This window comes from Capricornis sumatraensis, chromosome 17 (genome assembly GCF_032405125.1).
Source record: "Capricornis sumatraensis isolate serow.1 chromosome 17, serow.2, whole genome shotgun sequence".
Classification (NCBI taxonomy): Eukaryota; Metazoa; Chordata; class Mammalia; order Artiodactyla; family Bovidae; genus Capricornis; species Capricornis sumatraensis.
In genome coordinates this window covers 63,565,561-63,584,588 of record NC_091085.1, presented here as the reverse complement: position 1 = coordinate 63,584,588, position 19,028 = coordinate 63,565,561, and positions in this window count along the sequence as shown.

Below are 19,028 nucleotides of genomic sequence, written 5' to 3'. Positions count from 1 at the left end.
AACTCCCAGTGCAGGGGACCAGGGTTCAATCCCTGGTCAGGAAACTAGATCCCACATGCTGCAACTAAGAGTTTGCATGTGGAAACTAAAAAACTCTGCATAGTGCAACTGTTAGATCCTGAAGATCAAAGACCTGCATGTGACAACTAAGACCCGGTGCAGCCAAATTAAACACACACACATTCACACATGGAAAAGGTGGTAAGAAGGGGCTGAAGAGAAGAACAGATTTCTGTTTACGTGTTGCCTTTAATAAGGGAGAATGACCCAACCAAGAATTTTTAATGACTGGATATCTGTTTGAACTTGATTGGACAGGATTCGTCTTTCAAAGCCATTCTGAGTTGGCTTTAATACTCTCTGTGAAATAGCAACAGCATCAGCAGGAGCTTCTGCAGGTCAGGCCAACTCTGTCTCCCTGACAGTAAGATCATCCTATCTGGACCCAGGTACTGCTTAACCAAGTTAGCTACAGAATAATTTAATGCCTCAGCTCTCTGGATTTGGAAATCACCTGAAGGAATGACAGCTTAAGGGCTGATTTATGCCTTATTTGTCTTGGACGTGTAAAGGGAAGAATAACTGAGGGCATGAGTCTTGGGCAAAATTGGTATGAAGGGATGTTGGAGAGGATTGTTATATTCCCTGAGTATTTTGATAAACATTCTGGTTCCTTTTGGTAAAAATTTTATTCTAGGTATAAAATCCTTCATGCAAGGGCAATTAGGACATTTTGAAGATCTATCCACTCACCTGTAATCAATCTGTCCATGTATCCATCCACCCATCCATCAGTTAAGCCAACTATCCATTCACTCACCCATCTCTTCACCCACATATTCCATTCATCTATCTACCCATCCATCCATCCGTCCATTCACCTGCCTACTCACCCACTTTCTCAATATCACTTCAATCTAGTAACTTCTCTCCATCTCAGTTTTCTTCCCTGCATCCCTAAAATAGCCTTCTCACAGGTCTTCTTGCCTCCAGCCTTCTCATCTTGGCTCTTTTGTCCACATTGCAGCCTGATCCTTCAAAGAATGATCTTTCTACACTTCAGTTTCCTCATCTGTAAAAGCAAGGAAATACCGTTCACTTCTATGGATTATTATAAATGGGATTATCATTTATTCAGCCAACCATCATTTATTGAGCCCCTACTTCAGGGATCAGTCTCCACTATAGGGCCTGGAGATGTAGCAGCAAACAGGGCCAACAGGTCCTGCCTTTGTGGAGCTTTTATATCAGTGAGAGAAGCAGGCAGTAAGTGTACATTCCAACAGTTACATGACACAGTCTCAGGTGGTGACACACGTTTAGAAGAACAATGATATTGTCCATGAAGTGCTTAGCACCATATCTAGCACATGTGTGCTTGTGCGTGTGTGCTAAGTTGCTTTAGTTGTGCCTGACTCTTTGCGACCCAGTGGACCATAGCTCGCCAGGCTCCTCTGTCCATTGGGTTCTCCAGGCAAGAACACTGGAGTGGGTTGCCATGACCTCCTCCAGGGGATGTTCCCAACCCAGGGATCAAAGTTGTGTCTCTTATGTCTCCTACATTGGCAGGCAAGTTCTTTACAACTAGCACCACCCAGGAAGCCCATCTAACACTAAATAGATATTGAATTAATGGTAGGCATCATATTAACACTAATTAGCATTATCATATATCAGTCTCTCTAAAAACTTTCAGCAATAATTGTGGTTTCATCTCACAAAAACTCCATGAAGTCGATGGGATTATTTTACTCATTTTAGATATGGAAACTGAGGCACAATCTTTCATTGTCTTGAAGTACATGTCCAAATTCCTTACTCATGTACTCAAGGCCTTTCATGATTTGACCCTGCCTATCTCTCCAGCCTCATTTCTTTCTGATCTTGTGTCTCCTGCTTTGTGTCTCCTTGTGTCTCATTCTTCAAAATTCAGTTCAGTCATTACTTCCTCCAGGGCGTTTTTCTTGACCACTACCCTCCCCATCCCCTGGAACCCTGTAAGGCAGGGTTAAGTGCTTTGCCCCAGGGTTCTCACAGTTTCCCTTATTTGGTTCTCATCATATGGTACTGTAGTTGTCCACTCTGTCTGCTGCCTCTGGGACAACATGAATTCTCTTGAGAGTGGACATCTTGTCTTTTTCCTCTTAACCCCAGCATCCAGCCCAGTGTAGGCCAGTGCTGGGCATATAATAGGTACTCAACAAATGAATACCATTGCATAAGAACCTGGAATGTTAGGTCCATGAATCAAGGTAAATTGGAAGTGGTCAAACAGGAGATGGCAAGAGTGAACATTGACATTCTAAGAATCAGTGAACTAAAATGGACTGGAATGGGCGCATTTGATTCAGATGACTCTTATATCTACTACTGTGGACAAGAATCCCTTAGAAGAAATGGAGCAGCCCACATAGTCAACAAAAAAGTCGAAAATGCAGTACCTGAGTGCAATCTCAAAAATGACAGAATGGTCTCTGTTCATTTCCAAGGCCAACTATTCAATATCACAGTAATCCAAGTCTATGCCCCAGTCACTAATGCTGAAGAAGCTGAAGTTGAATGGTTCTGTGATGACCTACAAGACCTTCTAGAGTTAACACCAAAAAGAGATGTCCTTTTCATCATAGGGGACTGGATTGCAAGAATAGGAAGTCAAGAGGTACCTGGAGTCACAGGCAAGTTTGGCCTTGGAGGAAAAAATGAGGCAGGGCAAAGGCTAACAGAGCTTTGCCAAGAGAACGCACTGGTCATAGCAAACACCCTTTTCCAACAACACAAGAGACGACTCTGCAGATGGACATCACCAGATGGTCAATACTGAAATCAGATTGATTATATTCTTTGCAGCTGAAGATGGAGAAGATCTACACAATCATCAAAAACTAGACCAGGAGCTGACTGTGGCTCAGGTCATGAACTTCTTATTGCAAAATTCAAACTTAAATTGAAGAAAGTATAAAACACCACTAGACCATTCAGGTATGACCCAAATCAAAGTCCTTATGATTATACAGTGGAAGTGAGAAATAGATTCAGGGGATTGGATCTGATAGAGTGCCTGAAGAACTATGGATGGAGGTTCTTGACATTGTACACGAGGCAGTGATCAAGACCATTCCCAAGAAAAAGAAATGCAAAAAAGGCAAAATGGTTGTCTGAGAAGGTCTTACAAATAGCTGAGAAGAGAAGAAGTGAAAGGCAAAGGAGAAAAGGAAAGATATACTCATCTGAATGCAGAGTTCCAAAGACTAGCAAGGAGAGATAAGACAGCCTTCTTCAGTGATCTGTGCAAAGAAATAGAGGAAAACAATGGAATGGGAAAGACTAGAGAGATCTTCAAGAAAATTAGAGCTACCAAGGGAACATTTCATGCAAAGATGGACACAATAAAGGACAGAAATGGTATGGACCTAATACAAGCAGAAGATACTAAGAAGAGGTGGCATGAATACACAGAAGGACTATACAAAAAATATCTAATGACCCAGGTAACCACGATGTGATCACTCACCTAGAGCCAGACATCCTGGCATGTAAAGTCAAGTGGGCATTAGGAAGTATCACTACAAACAAAGCTAGTGGAGGTGATGGAATTCCAGTCGAGCTATTTCAAATCCTAAAAGATAATGCTGTGAAAGTGCTACACTCAATATGCCAGCAAATTTGGAAAGCTCAGCAGTGGCCACAGGACTGGAAAAGGTCAGGTTTCTTTTCAATCCCAAAGAAAGGCAATGCCAAAGAATGTTCAAACTACTCCACAGTTGCACTCATTTCATCCGCTAGCAAAGTAATGTTCAAAATTCTCCAAGTGAGGCTTCAGCAATACATGAACTGAGAACTTCCAGATGTTCAAACTGGATTTAGAAAAGGCAGAGGAGCCAGAAATCAAATTGCCAACATCCACTAGATTATCAAAAAAGCAAGAGAGTTTCAGAAAAACATCTACTTCTTGTTTATTGACTATGCCAAAGCCTTTGACTGTGTGGATAACAACAAACTGTGGAAAATTCTTCAAGAGATGGGAGTACCACACCACCTTATCTGCCTCCTGAGAAATCTGTGTGCAGGTAAAAAAGCAACAGGTAGAATAGGACATATAACAACAAACTGGTTCCATATTGGGAAAGTAGTACATCAAGACTGTATATTGTCATTCTGCTTATTTAACTTATATGCAGAGTACATCATGCAAAATGTTGGGCTGGATGAAACACAAGCTGGAACCAAGATTGCTGAGAGAAATATCAATAACCTCAGATATGTAGATGTCACCACCCTTATGGCAGAAAGCAAAGAGGAATTAAAGAGCCTATTGATGAAAGTGAAATAGGAGAGTGAAAAAGTTGGCTTAATACTCAATATCCAAAAAGACTAAGATCATGGCATCCGGTCCCATCACTTCATGGCAAATAAATGGGGAAACAATGGAAACAGTGTCAGAGTTTATTTTTGGGGGCTCCAAAATCACTGCAGATGGTGATTGCAGCCATGAAATTGAAAGATGCTTGCTCCTTCGAGGAAAAGCTATGACCAATCTAGACAGCAGAGACGTTACTTTACCAACAAAGGTCCATCTAGTCAAAGCTATGGTTTTTCCAGTAGTCATGTATGGATGTGAGAGTTGGATATCCAACTCTCATAAAGAAAGAAAGCAAGCTGAGTGCCGAAGAATTGATGCTTTTGAACTGTGATGTTGGAGAAGACTCTTGAGAGTCCCTTGAAATGCAAGGAGATCCAACCAGACCACCCTAAAGGAAATCAGTCCTGAATATTCATTAGGAGGACTGATGCTGAAGTTGAAACTCCAATACTTTGGCCACCTGATGCAAAGAATGGACTCATTGGAAAAGACTCTGATGCTCGGAAAGATTGAAGGCAGGAGGAGAAGGTGATGACAGAGGATGAGATGGTTGGATGGCATCACCCAGTTGATAGACATGAGTTTGGACAAGCTCCAGGAGTTGGTGATGGACTGGGAAGCCTGCCGTGCTGCAGTCCATGGGGTCACAAAGTCAGACACGACAGAGCGACTAAACTGACTGACTGGCAACAAATGAATGCCATGCCTGATGACAGTCTGTTTTAATCCTTTGTCTCTCTGAGGAGAATCTCTTACTTTGGGAGGCTGTTTAGATCCAAGAGGAGTTTCCTTGCGATTCAGCATGGACTGGGAACCCCAAGAAGGGGTTCTAATTATGACCTACCATGAGCTTTGTGACCCAGAGCTGGTTACTCCACTTCTCTGTGCCTTTGCTAGGTGGCAGCAGCAGATACAAAGTAGGAAGGAAGGTAATTTGCAGACATGGCCAAACCAGCAGAGAGTTTACAGCACTGACAAAAAACGTATTTGGTTAGGTCAGAACTTAATGCCTTGGCTTGACATGTTTGCCACAGTGGGGGAAAAAAAATCCTAGATTTTTCCGAATCTAAATTTATAAGTTAGAAGTAGATTAAAGGATGAAAAAAAAAAAGTTCTTGCTTTGGAAGGGACCCACCCACTTGGCTTTTCTAAATAACTTTTCTGTAACAATGGAGTGTGCCAAGAACAGTGAGTTTGCAACTAAATTGTCTGGTTTAAGTTCCCCTAGTGCCATTTACCAGTGTCAGATCCCGAGCAGTTTCAAACTCTCTGGTCCTCAGTGTAACCATCTGGAAAATGAGGGAATAAAAGTTCGTGGTTTGTACACTTGTTGTGAGGATTAAATTAGAAAATAATGTATTTGAAGTGCCTGGAAGTACCTGTTTCTTTGCACTTACTTTTTTGGCTGCCTCAGGTCTTAGTTGCAGTATGTGAGATCTTTCTCGTGGCCCATGGACTCTCTAGTTGTGGCACACAGGCTCATTAGTTGTGGCGTGGGGGCATAATTGCTCCATGGCACGCAGGATCTTAGTTCCCAGACTAGGGATCCAACTTGCATCCCCTGCTTGCAAGGTGCTTTCTTAACCATTGGACCACTAGGGAATTCCCTTTGTGTACTTATTTTAATATAGTTATTAGAAACCCCCACATTACAAATGTGGCTTTTTTGGCTATTTTTCTACTGAACAGTATTGCTTAAGGCTGGCTTCTTGGAGGCTTTAGATTACATTTTTTCTTCATCTCCGTCTGTAGAATTCACCACTTAGTTGGAGTGCGTGTACTGAATATGTTCACATGAGGTTTTTGTCTTCACTGTGATGTTGTTGGGAAGAAGTCAGTTTGTGTAACTCAGAATTGTCATTTGTTTAATTTTGCCTTGGTTGTGGTTTCAGGGGAGGGACCCCTTTTCCAAAGCCTCAGCCCGAGGAAAGTGGGCTGGAGCCAGTGGTGGCAACACGTTCGATGGTACCATCATTTTTTTTACTGCATAAGGGGAGCCCGGAAACCCAGATGCTGGCCCCCAGGGGGACTCCTCCAGGACAGGAGGCAAATGATTCTGGCTTCAGGAAAGAGAATCTCTTCCAGAGGAAGTCAGAGAGAGTAGATTTTGTTCCAGCAAGGAGTGTCGCCCCAGGCACTCCCAGAGAAAACCGGAGAAGCAACAGATGGGGAATGAATATTGGCCAGGATACGATGATTCTCATTCAATTAAAATATCAAATTGGGAAGTAACGGGAACAGAGCGTTTAGTGGGGGGCTTCTGATAACTTAAAGACCAGGCTGAACGAGCGGGAAGATCAAAGTCACATTATTAGCTCACGTGGAAAAGAAATGGCTCTGGATTTTTTCCACTTAGAGTGTTGTCCCCTCCCCCTCCCCCGCCCCTTCTTAGTCCTTTTTAAGAGTTGATATTGATTCAAGTCTGACAAGTGCAGTAACCATTTATAGTTGCCATTGAGAGTAACCTTTAAAATAACTATGAAAAGTCAGATACCATTTTCCCTCCTGGATTTCTTAGTTTTTAAGTCTTGAATGTTCTGTCAGGCCTCTGGGTCTGTCTGATTTCCTGCCAAGTGGGTCAGGAATCTCCTTGGATGACTGGGATGGAAGGAGAGAGGAGGAGCCAGACAACCCAATTGTGAATGTTTACCCTGCCCCGGAGGCAATGAGGGGAGGGTCCTGGAAAGGGTGTTCAGTGACTCAGGGGGCCTTGTCTCCCTCAGGAATCCAGAAAATGCCCACTTAAATGTGTAGAGAAAAAAGGACTTATTGATAGGGCCCGACGGCATTATGAGACAGGCTTGTGGTCAGATAGCCGTGTTTCTGTAGATGCTTCTGGTCTGTCCCATGATTCACTCTGCTGAGTAACTTCCTCTCCCAGGATTCTAAGGCACCCCTGTGTGTTCCCCTCCCTTGATTTTAGTGTGACTTTGGCCTGTCACAGAGCTCACGCCAGGCCTGACACTGAGATTTTGTGGGCTCAGAACTCACCACTCTCTGATGATCATTTCTGTTCCTCTGGTAGGTGTTGAAGGGGAAACTTTCGATTTTGGGCGGATGGGGGTGCATTAGAGTGTTCACACCTCCCACCAACTTAAAAATTGCATAAAGTCTGGGACTTCCCTGGCAATCCAGCGGTTAAGGCTCTGTGCTTCCAGTGCAGGAGATATGGGTTTGATCCCTGGTTGGTGAACTAAGATTACACATGATATGAGGCACAGCCAAATGATTAAAAAAATTACATAAGGTCTAAGTCCTTTATGTGGACATAAATTTTTACTGGGAAAATTCCTGCTGAGAGCTATGCCCTATGGTGTGACCTCCAGAAACAGACATTTATCTTGATAGTCATTACTGTTTATTACTTCCCAATATCAATTCTTCTCCTTCTTCCTAACCAAACCCTAATTCTATTTACATGTTCTCCCATCCCCAGCTTTAAGGGTAGCTCCAGATCAAGGATCAACAAGGTTTTGCAGAAAAAGGCCAGAGAGTAAATATTTTAAGCTTTAGAGGGGCATATGATCTCTGTCACAACTAGCTGTGTGACAGCTTTCTGTTATAGACAGTGTGTAAATGAATGAATGTGGCTGTGTTCCAATAAAACTTTATAACATTAGGCAGTTGGTTAAATATGGCGCATGGGTTGTAGTTTGCCAACCCTGATCTAGATTAATCTAAGCTTGGGTTTCCCAATCTCAGCACTGTTGACATTTTGGAATAGACAATTCCTTGTTGTGGGGACTAACCTGTGTACTATAGGATGTTTAACAGCATCCCTGGCCTCTACCCACTAAATGACAGTAGCATCCCATACCCCAGTGTGACGACTAAAAATGTTTCCAGACATTGCCAAATGTCCCTGGAGGCATCTCCCTGGTGACTATTACTGGTCTGGATAATCATGTGGCTCAAGTTGGTCCAAATACACTAATAATGGGAAGAGCTCATAGTCCATGATTTGGGGAGAGGTTCTGTCTCCTCTTAGATTGAAATAAGAAAGCCTTAGTGCCATAGATGGCAGGGGAGAGGGACCAGAACCTGGGTCCTTGCTGAGCAGCTGAATCAACCAGACCTGATTCTCTCCTTACCTATGGACTTCCTATTGCATGAGATGACACATTTCCTTATTGTTTAAGATGGAGTTTCTCAGGGGTGTTCAGGGGGTTAATTGACCAATGTGTATAGAAGGAGTTTGGGTTTCTCTGGTGGTGCTAGTGGTAAAGAACCTGCTTGCCAATGCAGGAGACATAAGAGACTCGGGTTTGATCCCTGGCCCGGTAAGATCCCCTGGAGGAGGCCATGGCAAGCCACTTCCGTATTCTTGCCTGGAGAATCCTCATGGACAGAGAGGCCTGGCGGACTGCAGTCTATAGGATCACAAAGAGTTGGACACAACTGAAGCAACTTGGCACGCATCCACACAGAAGGAGTTTAATATTTTAAACTCTGGTATGTCTGTATTTGTATTCAGTGGCTGGATATCAGTCATGAGGCAAACCGGCCATCAGGGGCTGTGATTGGTGCAGATTCTGTTAGCAAGGATGTGGGTTGGGGGGGGCACTGATTGGTGTCTCAGAACTTTCATGTGTCTTCTTGGCTCCACATAGGCTTTTGTGAATTTATCTGACCACCTGGCCCTGCAAACGTGGTGGAGCATGACTCTTTTTCTGGATGTCCTGGGGTTGAGTCCTCTGTGAACACGTTCAGTGATATGGGTCTTTCAGAGGAGCTTAGATTGCCTGATTGGTTACAGAGAACTTTTTTAATGGTGTCTCCCTGGGAAGGAGATTTGATCAGAAAACTGTGGCAGTGCTTGGCCCAATACATGGGCATCAGGTCCTGAATTGCAAATGTTGTGGCTACAAAGATAACAGAAAACCAATTTCTACTCAGTTCAAATCACAGCTTCTGTTAGGATCATGCCCCTGCTGTATTCCAGCCACCCGGTCTCCCCATCCCCCACTCCCCCATCACCACCCCTTCTCTCTAATTCTTGGTTGATGCTAAAGTGGGGAAATGCATTTAGAGCAAAAATCAATAAAGAGCAAACTTCTAAGAAGGTTTCCGCAGCAAACCAACAAATGATGTTGGAAAGGCTATTGGAGAGACCCTGGCTTCAGAACTTGGCTCTGAGCTCGTGGGTGATTTCATTTGTTGAACCTCAGTTTACTTATCTTGTAAGAATGGATAGAATGATGTGCACCCATAGACTGAATGAAATAATGTATGTGAAAGAATTTAATGAGTCAGGAGATTTGAGGAGAGGCACTTGAACAGGCCATGGGTGCGACAAGTGGGTATTTCAGGCCTGCATTTTTCTCCCCCTCTCTCTTGGTGGTTCTGAAAGGAACCACCAAAAAAAAAAATCCCAATTTCTTTTGGTTTGTGATGCTGTCTTCCTAAACAACACCAGAGCCAGAATTCAAAGGCAGATGATTTACCCACCTGTGTATCCCATTATTTGGGCTGGTTGTTACTTGGCATACTACAATAGACACTCAGAAAGTGTCAAAAGAATGAATATTGTAAGAGGCAATGCACTGTCAACACTGAGGATCTGGGATTGTGGTACTTGGTTTTATCGTGATTTATTTATATATAAAAGATATTTTTCTACCTTAAGTCCTAATTCTTTTTGTACACTGGGTATTTTTCTGTTGTGATTGAAGTTTCCTTAGTCTGAGCCGAGATCAGTGGGTTGTGCAAAATTGGGGGGTTTGCTGGATATCGGTGAGGATGGATGGTTCTGGGCAGTTGTCTCAGAGTCAGGCATCAGGGGCACCTCTGGTCAGTTCTCCTGGACTCACAGACAAACACAGGCAGTCCCAGGGTACTCAAGGCCCACATCAAGAAGACAAGATTGCCAAGTGGCCCTTCCAAGGACAAATCTGTCCAAATGGGGGGCAAAGACAGCTGTGTAATCTGCCACTCCCAAGTTGAAGCCCCTTAAGTCATTGATTAGCTGTGTGAACCTTGGGCAAAAGTTAACCTTCCTAAGCTTCACTGGTAAAATGGTGACAATAATAGAACTTTTACCATAGACTATTTGAGAAGATTGCATGAAATATATGCTTGATACAAAATAAGCATGCAAAAATTGCTAGCTTTGAGGCTTTCTTCCATCTTTCCTAAAATGCTTTGACAACTGATCATGGAATGAGGTTGTTATGGTGAAGGGATGGATTGAGAAAGATGTGGTCTTGAGGAGAATGGACCTGCCTGGATAAAACTTTGTGAAAGCTGGTCCCCTTTGACCAAGCTTGAGACATCCCATCACCTGCTCCTGAGAGTCAGCTTGGATGTTCTTCCTGCTTTGACCCTCCACTTAGCTCACTGCTAAGTTCTGTAGCTGATTTTTCCCAAAGGTATCCTGAGTGGAGCCTGTTTCCCCATCTCCTGTGCTGGAGAGCTTCAGTGGACCTGCATCGTCTCCCCCCTAAACCACTGTAGCAACCTCTAAACTGGTTTCTCTGCTCCTGCTCCCTGCTGCTCCCATCCCCTCAACAGCTGGAGGGGATATCTGAAAATGTAAACAGATCACCTGCTGGCTCCTTCACCCCGGCAGGCAGCAGCAGCGGCTCCCCCTGCACCTAGAATAACGTTTAGCATTTCTGGTGGGAAATGGTCTGCTCACTCCCTTAAGGTGGCTGTATTCTTTTCCCATCTCAGGTCTTCATTTAAATGTTGTCTCTGGCTGATTCCAGTTAAGTGCTTTCCATGCTCTGTGGTATTTACAGTATTGACAACAGCTTGTATTTGTATACCTCTTTGTGTGTTTATTCATTCAGTGTCTGTCTTTCCTGCTCGATTGTAAGCCTCGGGAAGGCAGGGACAGTGTCTGGCTTGGTTGCCACTCCATCCTTGTGTCTGTCACAGTGCCTGGCCCATTGTACACTTGTGTTAGCCACTTGGTCATGTGCAGCTCTTTGCAACCCCGTGAGAGGTTGCCCCATGCCAGGCTCCTCTGTCCATGGAATTCTCCAGGCAAGAGTACTGGAATGTGTTGCCATTCCCTTCTCCGGGGGATCTTCCCAACCCAGGGATCAAACCCAGGTCTCCTGCATTGCAGGCAGATTCTTTACTGCCTGAACTACCAAGGCCTGGTCCATAGCAGGTACTTTATTAATATCTGATACAAAGAGTGAATGTCCTCAAGTCAGTGGTTCTGTTTGTTTTTCTTCATTTTGTGTCTTCTGAGCATGGAAAGGCTCTGCGTACAGGTGCCATGATGGTCTCTACAACTGGAGTCTCCCTCTGGAGCACTGAGAGGCAGGAGAACTTAGTGGTTAAACATGTGTATTCTGGTGCCAGGCTCTCCAGGTTCAAATCTCAGCTCTGCCTCTTGTTACCTGTGTGTAATTTAGCAAACTACTTAACCTGTCTTTGACTCTGTTTCCCTCTTTGTCAAATGGAATTAATATCAGAATCTACTTATGAGGGCTAATTGACGTTTGTGAAACCATTGGCATGGTGTCTGGTACATCATATGTGCTCAGTGATGGTGACTGTGGTTGTCTAATTAGTGTGAATGGAACATTTCCATTTCTGGAATGTTTTATACCTTTCTTTTTCTACTTTTTTTTTTTAGGTCAAAGTACCACTTATTTGTCTTCACACTGAGCATCTACTTTGTGTTCCACTCTGGGGATACAGAAATGATCCCATAACAGAGTCTCTGTACTCACAGGGCTTACATTTCAGTGGGGAATACAGGCTTCAAAAATAATTACAGGTGGTATGAGTGAAATGAAAGAAGTAGAGGGTGAGGAGAACAAATTCTAAGGGAACTGAAGCATCAGTGTGTGGAGTGGGGTCAGAGAAAGCCTACCTGAGAACATAGATCTAAGCTAAAGTCCATCCAGGAGATGGGCTGGGCAGCAGTGATGGGGGGTCAGGTGAGGGGAGAGAATACTAAGCAGAAGGAATAGGTTATGCAAAGGTCCTGAGGCTGCAGAAGATATGGCACATAACTAATGGTACTACTAGGTATGTAGCTGGGAAACCTGCTCATGGAAAATAATTGCTTTTTCAGGGATCTTCCCAAAGAAGACCCTGACATAGAGATTTGAATATAAGACATTTGCATTTTGAGAGGCAGTTCTGAATACGAGTTGAGAAAAGGGGGCATGGGTGGTGAGACAGGGAAGGGAAGGATTCGGATATATCATCACATCAGTTATCTCTGTGAGCAAGTGGGGAGCTTTGGGGGCTATGGTCAAACATTCCACCCAAGTTGGCGTACTTATACAACATCTCCCATCAGTGATTGTTGGAGGACTGCTCTTGGGGTTGGGCAAAATTAATTCCCTGGCACCTCCATTCTGCCATGTGTGTGAGTCAAAGTGGGTCCCAGTTGCCGGAAAAGCCATCAGGCAAATGATAGCAGGTGTTGGCCTTTGAAAGTTGGGCCAACAGGGTAAAGGCCAGGGGGCTGGCAGGCTACCAGTGCATCTGCTATGTACTCCAACCCCCTTTGAGGCCTGGAGCTGTTGGGGTCAGCCAGGATCAGCTTGTGGGGGCCCTCGTGAGCTGTTGTGAGAGGTCTCAGGCTCCACCCTTTGGGGAAGCACTGTTGATCTTAAGTTTTAAGCTAATCTTAACTTTGATCACTCTAGTCCTTGGGTGGAGAATGGACTGTTGTGGCCTGAGGAGCAGATACAGGGAGATAGAGTTTGTGAGGCAGCCTCAGCTATCCAGGCAAGATGATGGTGGCTTAGAGTAGGTAGGGTGGGGATGGAGAGCAAGTTGGAGAGAGGTGGAGATGGAATAGACTAGATTTCATGAGCATCTGCATCCAGGGAAGGTGGCAGCCCTTTTCCATAGCCTCTTCCTTATGCTAAATTAGACGCAGGTGTCTCTGAGACTTGGCAAGTGGGGCTGTCGTTCTCCTGAGCCTCACCCGCCACCTCTTACCTGTCATCTGCTGTGGTCTTGCTGCCCACTCTTCACAGTATTCTCCAGGCTGCTGGAGCCAGCATAAAATAAATAGCCCCTGTGTCCCACCTTGCCAGCTTCCCTTCTGCCCTGCCCGCCCTGCTGTGCCTGGTGAGTGCTGGCTACAGTTCCAGCTTCTGAAGCAGCATTATTGTCGAGGAATGTGGAAGCAGACAGGCCAGGGAGCAGGGGGCGGGGACGAGCATTCTGTCTGCCATCTGTGGCTCAAGGGAGAGCTATGCTGATGGGAGCCAGGGCCTTAGTCTCTGTGTGATCCAGAGAAATGCGTCTCCACTGAGCGGGCAACAGGACTCCATCTGCAGGCCCACTTGGCGTCCTGTGGGGTCACTGTCTCTGAGAGTGGGGCTGGGAAGCCAGGCCTCTAGATGATGTGCTGTGGATAGAGGTCTCCTTTGTCCCCAAGCCCCACTCTTCAGCTGGGCCCTGCAGGGTACAAAATGCCGCTGTGCTGTACTTGCAGCTCAAGAACATATTGCTGATTGTTAAAAATCACTCTATTAGCCATTTTAACCAAAAATCTGGAGTTCAGGTTTTAAGATTTCTAGAATGTAGAGGGATCCTAAAGATCGTTCATTTAACGACTATTTAATTCTGGAAAATTCCTGTTTTCTTCTGGGTAAAGCCCACCTGTACCCCAATTCAGCACTCTAAGCACAGAGACACTGAGGGAGCTATTGTTTTTGCCATGATGAGACTTGCCTTCGACCTTAGATAATAGCTTCAGACCCAAGCTGGGCCTGTTCAAAGGCTTCCCTCGACTGAGAATAGAGAGAGAAAGGGCAGCCTGTAGTGGCTGAAATGATGACATGTAGAAGATGGCACATACCTGGCACATACCTGTTTCTCTCCCTTGAAGAAAGGGAGAGAAAACTGGTCAGCAGAGAGGAGAGGGGGAGAGGGAGGGAGGGCAGAAGGGATGGAGAAGGGCGAGCAAGGAAGGGTAAGTGGAACGGTGGGGGAGGAGGGAGGGAGGGGAGGGTAGGTACGAGCGGTGAGTAGGAGGACACAGGTGTGTTTGACACCTTTCTCCAGAATTCCCTCGTGGCTCCTCTTCCTTCCTTGAGCTCCTATTCCCTCTGTGGTAGCTCACTTAGTATAGCACACCCATTATTTGCTATATCTTCCTCATTTCCATACTGTGTTTCCTCTACTTTTTTTTTTTCAATTAATTGATTTTTATTGCAGTATAGTTGTTTTACAATGTTGTGTTAGCTTGTACTATAGAGCAAAATGAATCAGCCATACATAAATATATCCTCCACTTCTTAAATATACCAGTTTCACTCAATTCCTTGTCCAGTCCATTGGGATGGTCAGAATGCCAGCACCCCAGCCAAAGGCCCCAGCTTGCATGGCTTCCACTTTCCCTACAAGACCACGATGACGCCAACCTGACTGTACCAGCCAACCAAACAAACTCATAAATGCCAATTAGTTATATCGATGAGCAATGCTTATGGGTTCCTGCAGATCAATTCATAAGTATTATAAATTGCAACAGTTTCTAAATGCCCTGTGACTAATGGCTTTGGTTGTAGTGGATTTTATCACGTTGTTGAGTACCTAATCGTCCTTGGCCTCACTGAGTGTTTCTGTGACCTGCAACGAAGCGACAATGACTCAGAGCCCAGCAGTTTCAAGGTCAGAGAGCCTGTGTTTCTAGCTTCCGTCCTGAGTGACAAGGATCCTGGTATTTCGCTTTTTAGTGGTTCATTCTTTCATTTTTGGTAATGGTGAGCTGTCCTTTTCCACTGACTTAAGAAACATCTTTTATTCTAACTTTTACCTGTTGTTTCCGAGGCTCATTCATTCATCAGATTATTTATGGAGCACTTTCTGTATGCCCAGTGCTATGAGAATGCCTGGAATATAGTGCTGTATTGGTCAGGATAGGCTAGGTTGTGCTGATGCAACAAGGTACCTTTGAAATCCTAGAAGCTTCAAACAAAAGTTTTTCTGTTTGTTTGTTTGTTTTCATTAAGCTACACATCTACTGTGGATCAACAGTGGGCACTCTTCCACTTATTCACTCAGGGGCCCAGGCTGATGAAACATTGCATCACTGTGGTAGGAGAATTGATAACTGGAGAATTACTGTGCCAGCTTTTCTGTGCTTCAGCCCAGAGGTGACATGTTTCACTTCTCTACGCAGCCCATGAGCCACATATTTGTCACATGGCCCCAATTAACTTCAAAGGAGGCTGAGAAATGTGGAGCAAGCACATGGAATATTTGGTATGTTTAATGGTCTTCAGAGAGATTGAATTGTAGCTTGTGTTGCAGGGATCAAACAAATTATTGCATAAATAATTGTTTAACAATAATTGGGATGAAGGCTACAAGAGAATTCGGGATGCTACAAGAGTGTAAACCAGGAGATCTGTTGCCTTCCAGGTGGTTGGGACAGATTCCTAGAGAAGGGTTATTTCAGCTGAAACCTGAGAGGTGAACTAGGGTTGGTGAGGTGGAGAGAGTGAGTGTGGCACCCAGCTGTGTCACAAAATGCAGATCACCCTAGGTTCTCCTCTCAAAGAAATTAAGTGTATAGCTTGAGAGGGAAGAAATATATCAGTTCAGTTCAGTCGCTCAGTCGTGTCCGACTCTTTGCGACCCCATGAATTGTAGCACGCCAGGCCTCCCTGTCCATCACCATCTCCCGGAGTTCACTCAGACTCACATCCATCGAGTCTGTGATGCCATCCAGCCATCTCATCCTCTGTCGTCCCCTTCTCCTCCTGACCCCAATCCCTCCCAGCATCAGAGTCTTTTCCAATAAGTCAACTCTTTGCGTGAGGTGGCCACAGTACTGGAGCTTCAGCTTTAGCATCATTCCTTCCAAAGAAATCCCAGGGTTGATCTCCTTCAGAATGGACTGGTTGGAACTCCTTGCAGTCTAAGGGACTCTCAAGAGTCTTCTCCAACACCACAGTTCAAAAGCATCAATTCTTCGGTGCTCAGCCTTCTTCACAGTTCAACTCTCACATCCATACATGACCACAGGAAAAACCATAGCCTTGACTAGACGGACCTTAGTTGGCAAAGTAATGTCTCTGCTTTTGAATATACTATCTAGGTTGGTCATAACTTTTCTTCCAAGGAGTAAGGGTCTTTTAGTTTCATGGCTGCAGTCACCATCTGCAGTGATTTTGGAGCCCAAAAAAATACAGTCTGACACTGTTTCTACTGTTTCCCCATCTATTTCCCATGAAGTGATTGGACCAGATGCCATGATCTTCATTTTCTGAATGTTGAGCTTTAAGCCAACTTTTTCACTCTCCTCTTTCACTTGCATCAAGAGGCTTTTTAGCTCCTCTTCACTTTCTGCCGTAAGTGTGGTATCATCTGCATATCTGAGGTTATTGATATTTCTCCCAGCAATCTTGATTCCAGCTTGTGTTTCTTCCAGTCCAGCATTTCTCATGATGTACTCTGCATAGAAGTTAAATAAGCAGGGTGACAATATACAGCCTTCACATACTCCTTTTCCTATTTGGAACCAGTCTGTTGTTCCATGTCCAGTTCTAACTGTTGCTTCCTGACCTGCATACAGATTTCTTAAGAGACAGGTCGGGTGGTCTGGTATTCCCATCTCTTTCAGAATTTTCCACAGTTTCTTGTGATCCACACAGTCAAAGGCTTTGGCATAGTCAATAAAGCAGAAATCGATGTTTTTCTGGAACTCTCTTGCTTTTTCCATGATCCAGCAGATGTTGGCAATTTGATCTCTGGTTCCTCTGCCTTTTCTAAAACCAGCTTGAACGTCAGGGGGTTCACGGTTCATGTATTGCTGAAGCCTGACTTAGAGAATTTTGAGCATTACTTTACTAGCATGTGAGATGAGTGCAATTGTGTGGTAATCTGAGCATTCTTTGGCATTGCCTTTCTTTGGGATTGGAATGAAAACTGACCTTTTCCAGTCCTGTGGCCACTGCTGAGTTTTCCAAATTTGCTGGCATATTAAGTGCAGCACTTTCACAGCATCATCTTTCAGGATTTGAAACAGCTCCACTGGAATTCCATCACCTCCACTAGCTTTGTTCGTAGTGATGCTTTCTAAGGCCCACTTGACTTCACATTCCAAGATGTCTGGCTCTAGATTAGTGATCACATCATCATGATTATCTGGGTCGTGAAGATCTTTTTTGTACAGTTCTTCTGTGTATTCTTGCCACCTCTTCTTAATATCTTCTGCCTCTGTTAGGTCCAGACCATTTTTGTCCTTTATCAAGCCCATCTTTGCATGAAATGTTCCCTTGGTACCTCTAAAATTCTTGAAGTGATCTCTAGTCTTTCCCATTCTGTTGTTTTCCTCTATTTCTTTGCATTGATCGCTGAAGAAGGCTTTCTTATCTCTTCTTGCTATTCTTTGGAACTCTGCATTCAGATGCTTACATCTTTCCCTTTCTCCTTTGCTTTTCACCTCTCTTCTTTTCACAGCTATTTATAAGGCCTCCCCAGACAGCCATTTTGCTTTTTTGCATTTCTTTTCCATGGGGATGGTCTTGATCCCTGTCTCCTGTACAATGTCATGAACCTCATTCCATAGTTCATCAGGCACTCTATCTATCAGATCTAGGCCCTTAAATCTATTTATCACTTCCACTGTATAATCATAAGAGATTTGATTTAGGTCATACCTGAATGGTCTAGTGGTTTTCCCTACTTTCTTCAATTTGAGTCTGAATTTGGTAATAAGGAGTTCCTGATCTGAGCCACAATCAGCTCCTGGTCTTGTTTTTGTTGACTGTATAGAGCTTCTCCATCTTTGGCTGCAAAGAATATAATCAATCTGATTTCGGTGTTGACCATCTGGTGACGTCCATGTGTAGTCTTCTCTTGTGTTGTTGGAAGAGGGTGTTTGCTATGACCAGTGCATTTTCTTGGTAAAACTCTATTAGTCTTTGCCCTGCTTCATTCCACATTCCAAGGCCAAATTTGCCTGTTACTCCACGTGTTTCTTGACTTCCTACTTTTGCATTCCAATCCCCTATAATGAAAAGGACATCTTTTTTAGGTGTTAGTTCTAAAAGGTCTTGTAGGTCTTCATAAAACCGTTCAACTTCTGTTTCTTCAGCGTTACTGGTTGGGGCATAGACTTGGATAACTGTGATGTTGAATGGTTTGCCTTGGAGACAAACAGAAATCATTCTGTTGTTTTTGAGATTGGATCCAAGTACTGCATTTTGGACTCTTTTGTTGACCATGATGGTTACTCCATTTCTTTGAGGGATTCCTGCCCGCAGTAGTAGATATAATGGTCATCTGAGTTAAATTCACCCATTCCAGTTCATTTTAGTTCGCTGATTCCTAGAATGTCGACATTCACCCTTGGCATCTCTTGTTTGACCACTTCCAATTTGCCTTGATTCATGGACCTCGCATTCCAGGTTCCTATGCAATATTGCTCTTTACAGCATCGGATCTTGCTTCTATCACCAGTCACATCCACAGCTGGGTATTGTTTTTGCTTTGGCTCCATCCCTTCATTCTTTCTGGAGTTATTTCTCCACTGATCTCCAGTAGCATATTGGGCACCTAATGACCTGGGGAGTTCCTCTTTTGGTATCCTATCATTTTGCCTTTTCCTACTGTTCATGGGGTTCTCAAGGCAAGAATACTGAAGTGGCTTGCCATTCCCTTCTCCAGTGGACCACATTCTGTCAGACCTCTCCACCATGGCCCTCCCATCTTGGGTTGCCCCGCAGGCATG